The following is a 6,878-nucleotide window of genomic DNA, read 5'->3' on the forward strand; positions in this document are numbered from 1 at the left end:
TGCTTCTAGAGGTTTGGTCCGATTTTCAGTACTCTTGTCCATGCTTTCACATGCTCTGATAGGTAGGTTCGTTCTCAGTTATCCCTGTGTTCATGGTTTTCGTGTGCTTCGAGAGGTTTGGTCCGATTTTCAGTACTCTTGTCCATGACTTTCGTTTGCTTCGATTCGTTCACTCTATTACTCTTGTCTGTGGTTTTCGTTTGCTTCGATTCGTTCAGTCCATTACTCTTGTATGTGATTTTCGTTTGCTTCGATTTGTTCAGTCCATTACTCTTGTGTGTGGTTTTCGTTTGCTTCGAGTCGTTCAGTCCATTACCCTTGTCTATGATTTTCGTTTGCTTCGAGTCGTTCAGTCCAATACTTACCCTTGTCTATGATTTTCGCTCTAGCCCAGTCGCCCTGCGCTCTGGAAATCACATTCCAACTCTATCACCGATAGCGCTCACACCTTGGAAACCACATTTCACCCGGGGAACCTTAGGGTGGATTTTGAGCCTTTCGGGATTGCGAAACCATCATTTAACACTCTAAACTTAATTTCCGCAATCCCAGACGCACTTTCCATATGGTCTCCAAAAATGCGTGTGAGCTGACCTGGTCCCTTATAATAGGCAATGAACACGATTTTGGAAAAATATTTTTTTCAAAATTTTTTGACTCACCGGGTAAAATCGAATTTACTTGGGAAAAATGTTCTAGCAGGGGCCCTCCCATACAAATTTTTTTCTTCTCAAAAATGATTTTCGTTTCACTTTTCATACTCAGGGGAGTCTAAAATTGATGTTTTGAGTCACCATGAAAAAAAAATTTTTTTTGACCCGAGCTTGTGTCGCGACCCAAAAATCGACTCACTTGGGAAAAATGTTCTAGCAGGGGCCCTCCCATACAAAAATTTTTTCTTCTCAAAAATGATTTTCGTTTCACTTTTCATACTCAGGGGAGTCTAAAATTGATGTTTTGAGTCACCGAGAAAAAAAAATTTTTTTGACCCGAGCTTGTGTCGGCGACCCAAAAATCGACGCACTTGGGAAAAATGTTCTAGCAGGGGCCCTCCCATACAAAAATTTTTTCTTCTCAAAAATGATTTTCGTTTCACTTTTCATACTCAGGGGAGTCTAAAATTGATGTTTTGAGTCACCGAGAAAAAAAAATTTTTTTGACCCGAGCTTGTGTCGGCGACCCAAAATCGACGCACTTGGGAAAAATGTTCTAGCAGGGGCCCTCCCATACAAAAATTTTTTCTTCTCAAAAATGATTTTCGTTTCACTTTTCATACTCAGGGGAGTCTAAAATTGATGTTTTGAGTCACCGAGAAAAAAAAATTTTTTTGACCCGAGCTTGTGTCGGCGACCCAAAAATCGACGCACTTGGGAAAAATGTTCTAGCAGGGGCCCTCCCATACAAAAATTTTTTCTTCTCAAAAATGATTTTCGTTTCACTTTTCATACTCAGGGGAGTCTAATATTGAAGTTTTGAGTCACCGTGAAAAAAATTTTTTTTTGACTCACTGGGTAAAATGGTCGCACTTGGGAAAAATGTTCTAGCAGGGGCCCTCCCATACAAAAATTTTTTATTTCTCAAATCGATCCGTGGTTTCACTTTTCATACTCTAGGGCCCATTTGCTTCAACTTTGGAAAAAATTTTCGATGATGAAAAATTTTCACCTTCGACGTCCATCGACCACTCGACCCGAACTTGGTACTTTTGTATGGAGGTACCCGAGTGGTGACTTTTGCATACAAAAATTTTTATTTCTCAAATCGATCCGTGGTTTCACTTTTCATACTCTAGGGCCCATTTGCTTCAACTTTGGAAAAAATTTTCGATGATGAAAAATTTTCACCTTCGACGTCCATCGACCACTCGACCCGAACTTGGTACTTTTGTATGGAGGTACCCAAGTGGTGACTTTCTCATACAAAAATTTTTATTTCTCAAATCGATCCGTGGTTTCACTTTTCATACTCTAGGGCCCATTTGCTTCAACTTTGGAAAAAATTTTCGATGATGAAAAATTTTCACCTTCGACGTCCATCGACCACTCGACCCGAACTTGGTACTTTTGTATGGAGGTACCCGAGTGGTGACTTTTTCATACAAAAATTTTTTTGCGAATACGTGTTCGTTCGCGATCATTTAGGCCATGAACCGCAAGTCCGCTGCGATAGAAATAGTCCATTGTATTTACTCGACGAGAAAAAAAATCGGGACTTAGAAAAATTTTTGAAAGTCAAATCGTATTGACTTCCAACAACACCTGATAATAAACACACATTGCCTGTTGCACCACAGATCGCATTTGACTTAACAAATCGCCTGTTGGTACGCACATCACCATCGACTTTACCAATCGCGTTTCGCACCGCTAATCCCACTTGGCGTGGAGCCACGCACATAATGTTGCGAGGAGAGTATTAATCGGGACTTAGCGTTTTAAGCTCGCGAACACTCCACTATGGGAGTGCACGCAAGCACCAACTGTACACACACAACACAACAATCACTCTCGCGAACACTCCATTCCCAAAGTGAACGCGAGCACCAGCAAGCATGGGTCGCCTGAGAGGATCGATGCGAACGCATCTCTACAACTCGCAGCTCCCAGCCTGTAGTCCCGTCGTTTGCGGGCGGTCGAAGGTGTCGAAACTAGTTGTATCCACGGTCGACGGAAACACAGCCACCAGGGTTCCCTGTGGTAAGGTACTTCCACGTGCAGCGTGCTCCCGCCCGTTGCGGCTCAGTCTAGTGCTATAGCGGGGATGAGACGTCAGTGTGCGCGGGGCAGCACCGACGGATCTCGGAGGGTTGTTAAGCCCGCTAGCTTCCGATCACCTAATGGGTTTGAGAAGCGCTATCAGCTCGGATTGGATACGACCTTAGAGGCGTTCAGGCATAATCCAGCGGACGTAGCGTCATACCAAAGTCCGGTCGAACTAGTATTGAGCCAGTGGTCCGTACCTGTGGTTCCTCTCGTACTGCACAGGAATTCCGTTAAGATAGCGGCAAACAGCACACACCAGTAGGGTAAAACTAACCTGTCTCACGACGGTCTAAACCCAGCTCACGTTCCCTTGAAAGGGTGAACAATCCTACGCTTGGTGAATTTTGCTTCACAATGATAGGAAGAGCCGACATCGAAGGATCAAAAAGCCACGTCGCTATGAACGCTTGGCGGCCACAAGCCAGTTATCCCTGTGTGCGTAGCTGTCATTCACGGTGTTAGGACGTGCCTCTGTGTCGCTCGTGTTAAAATACGAAAATCAGGGTGTAAAATTGCGAAAAAAAGGGCTAAAAAGTGTTATAAACATTGAGTTTTAGTGCCTTTTACCTTTTAATGGTGGAAAAATAACAAAACAGGACGATGCTCGCCTGATAAAAGCGATATAAATCTCTCCCATACATTTTGTATGGGAACAAACAAGTGCTATTTATTCGCGAAAGGGACGACAAAAACATCAAGTGGCACGTTTATTACGCAGTGGCGACGCCGAAGAACAATTTTCCGGACGGTGGCAGTGTGGAAAACGCCACAAAACTGAGAAAAAAGTGCGTGAAAAACAGCGGCAGAGCGGCGTCAGGTGGATCGTCGCGTGTGTACGTGTTGACGTGTTGACGTTTGTGCTGACGTCATCGGCGTCATTGGCAAAGCTTTCGGCTCCGAGCTTTCGCCTTAGCCGAGACACGGGGCAGCGCCATCTATCGGAACTAACGGGAGACTTCATCAGTGGCGTCACCTGGTGGACGATAGCGGATTCAGCGGTAGCGGCGACAACAACCCGCGCGCTTGGGAGATTTCAACGTCGGTACCAGCGGGCAACCCGGGTCGGTGTATGCGGGTTGCATACCGACAGGCGGTGATCTCAACGCTGGATAAGGAGGCGAACCCGGGCAAAATATTTATTGGTTTTAAATATTTGTTTTCCGAAACTAATATTTACTTTTGGTTTTAGAGCAAATATAACAATAAATAAAAACCTTGATAGGCTGGCCTTCACAGGGCCATGGACAGGGGCTTAAGGGCGCGAACACTCTCGGTTGACGAACCGAGCGCAGCCACCACCAGGAGCAGATCGGCCATGAGCGCGGGCAAGCGGCTCACTGTCCCGCTAACGCCGGTGATGGAGGGTGTGGCTGTTAGTGGAGCCATGAGCTCCAGCAAGTATGCGGCCAGGTTGGTGACTGGCACTGGAGGCTCTCCGTCGAGCGAGGTGCGACGCATCATTAGCGAGGCGAAACTCGACAGCGAGACGTTGCTTGCGGTCGTCAAAAAGCTGGAGGAGCAGGTAACGCTCCTGCGAGTTCAGATGGAGGCGGCAGCTGAGCAGGCTCGGCAAGACCTCCGCGAGGCGCGTCTGGAGGCTCGGCAGCGGGAGGAGCGGCTGGTTGCTGACAATCAGCAGCTGCGCGAGGAGCTCCGGAAGGAGCGAGAGTTGTTGACGGCGCTGGTGGCACAGACCGTCGGGCAGAACCAGCAGCCAACTACTGTGCAGCAGCAGCTGGAGCGGGCTACGCAGCAGAGCACGCAGCAGCGTGGATATCAGCAGGACGCGGTGGTGGCTACGAGCAAGCCACCTCAGACGACGGATGGCGGCTCCTGGGTTGAGGTGGTGCGCCGTAAGCCGCCACGTCAGCAGGCGGCTGATCTACAGCGGCAGCAACAGTGGCCGCAGCTTCCGCAACGGCAGCAGCAACAGCAGCGGCAACAACCGCAGCAGCAGCAACGACAACAGCCGCAACGGCCTCAGCCACAGCGGCCTTTGGTGCAACAGCAGGTCATGCCGCGTCCACAATCTGCGCCACGGAAGCAGGCGAAGAAGAAGCTGGACGCCATCGAGGTCGCCCCGGGACAGGGACAGTCGTGGACCGATGTGTATCAGCTGATACGCAGTGCTCCGTCGTTGACCGAAGACCAGGCCAAGCTAGGAGTCGGGCGACGGACGACGCGTGATCGGCTGGTCATGGACCTTCAAGAAGGCGTCAACGCGCAGGAAGTCCTGGAACGGGTGCAGCAGGTCTGCGCGCAGGCTGCAGCTCCGGCCACCATCCGCTTGGTGACGGAGACGGTTGAGGTCCGCCTTGATGAGGTGGACCCTTTAGCGGTTGCATCGGATGTGGCGATGGCGGTGAAAGCAGTTTGCTCGGAGTCGGTGAGCGAATCCGCCGTGCATCTCACGAAGGCGTGGAACGGCACGCAGACAGCGTATGTAAAGATGTCGGCCAAGGTGGCGGACCGTGTTCACCAGCAGCATGTGCGAGTGTTGCACACCTCCTGCCTGGCGACGCGACTGGCACCTCCGACTCGGGGACAACTGCGGTGCTTCAAGTGCCTGGAGCACGGACATCTGCGGCACCAGTGCAGGAGCGAGATCGACAGATCGGCGCACTGCATCCGTTGCGGTCAACCGGGCCACCTGGCCCGAGTCTGCACAGCGGAGGTGTGCTGCGCGGTTTGCAAGGGCCCTCACCGGGTGGGACATCCGTCCTGCACTCGGGTCTGAAGGTCCTGCAGATCAACCTCGGGCGCAGCCGGGTTGCACAGGACCTGATGCTGCAGACGGCACGGGAGCAGCGGGTGGACGTCGTCATTGCCTGCGAGCTGTACAAGCCGCCTCGAGATAACGGCAGATGGGCGGTGGATGAGGCGCAGAGTGTGGCAGTGGTCGCCACCGGGGTTTACCCCATCCAACGCCTGTGGGGTAGCGTCCATCCCGGGCTGGTGGTGGCCACAGTGGCAGGTGTCACCTTTGCCAGCTGTTACGTTTCGCCGAACATCGGGCCAGCGGACTTTGGCGCCTATCTCGAGGCGGTGGAGATGGCGTTGGTTGGTCACCAGCTCATCGTGCTTGCCGGTGATTTCAACGCGTGGAGCCAGGAGTGGGGATGTCCCCGCACAACATCCAGGGGCCACTCGCTCATGGGGACGGTGCAGCATCTGCAGCTCGATGTTGTCAACCGCGGCAACGTACCCACCTTCATGGGCAACGGGGTTGCGCGCGAAAGCATCGTGGACGTCTCGTTCGCAAGCACCTCGATCGCCTTGCCTGGGACCTGGAGGGTGAGTTCCACCTTCACCCACAGCGACCATCGTTACGTGGAGTATTCCGTCGGTGTGCCGGGTCGGCAGGGACAGCGGCAGCAGCATCAGCCATCGCAGACGCACGGGAGCGGGGCTATCGCGACGCATGCCGGGATTCGCTGGAAGACCTCCCTCTTCCGCAGCGAGGACTACAAGACCGCCCTCGTCGACTGTCGCTTCGCAGAAGCTGATACGTCCGAGGCGCTGGTCGGAGCATTGACCCTCGCTTGCGACGCCATCATGGAGAGGGTAGGCAGGCCGAAGCAGCATCAACAGCCTCGGCTGTATTGGTGGACCCCGGAGCTGGGCGACTTGCGTCGGGAGTGTGAACTTGCCGAGGAGAGGCTTAGTGCTGCCACAGGTTCGGCGGACCGCGACGTGGCGACCGCTCGCCTTCACGACCTGCGACGGCAGCTGCAGCGAGCGATCCAGGAGAGCCGGAGCGGGAAGCTGCAGGAGCTGATTGACGCAGTCGACAGCGACGTGTTTGGTCTCGGGTACCAGGTGGTGATGGCCAAGCTGCGTGGCCGAACACCGCAGGAGACCGACCGAGCGGTATTAGAGCCAATCGTTGACGCGCTCTTCCCGGCTCATCCCGCCTTCGAGTGGCCAGTCATCGAGCGGACGGACGACGAGGAGGCCCTACGACCCGTCACAGAAGCAGAGATCCTGGCGATGGCCGACAGGATGGCTCTGACAAAGGCTCCGGGTCTGGACGGGATCCCGAACGTCGCGGTAAAGGCCGCAATCAGAGAGCACCCGGCGACGTTCGCCCGGGTGTTCAATGATTTGTTGGAGCGA

This window comes from Anopheles moucheti (assembly GCF_943734755.1).
Source record: "Anopheles moucheti chromosome X unlocalized genomic scaffold, idAnoMoucSN_F20_07 X_unloc_77, whole genome shotgun sequence".
In the NCBI taxonomy this organism is placed as follows: Eukaryota; Metazoa; Arthropoda; class Insecta; order Diptera; family Culicidae; genus Anopheles; species Anopheles moucheti.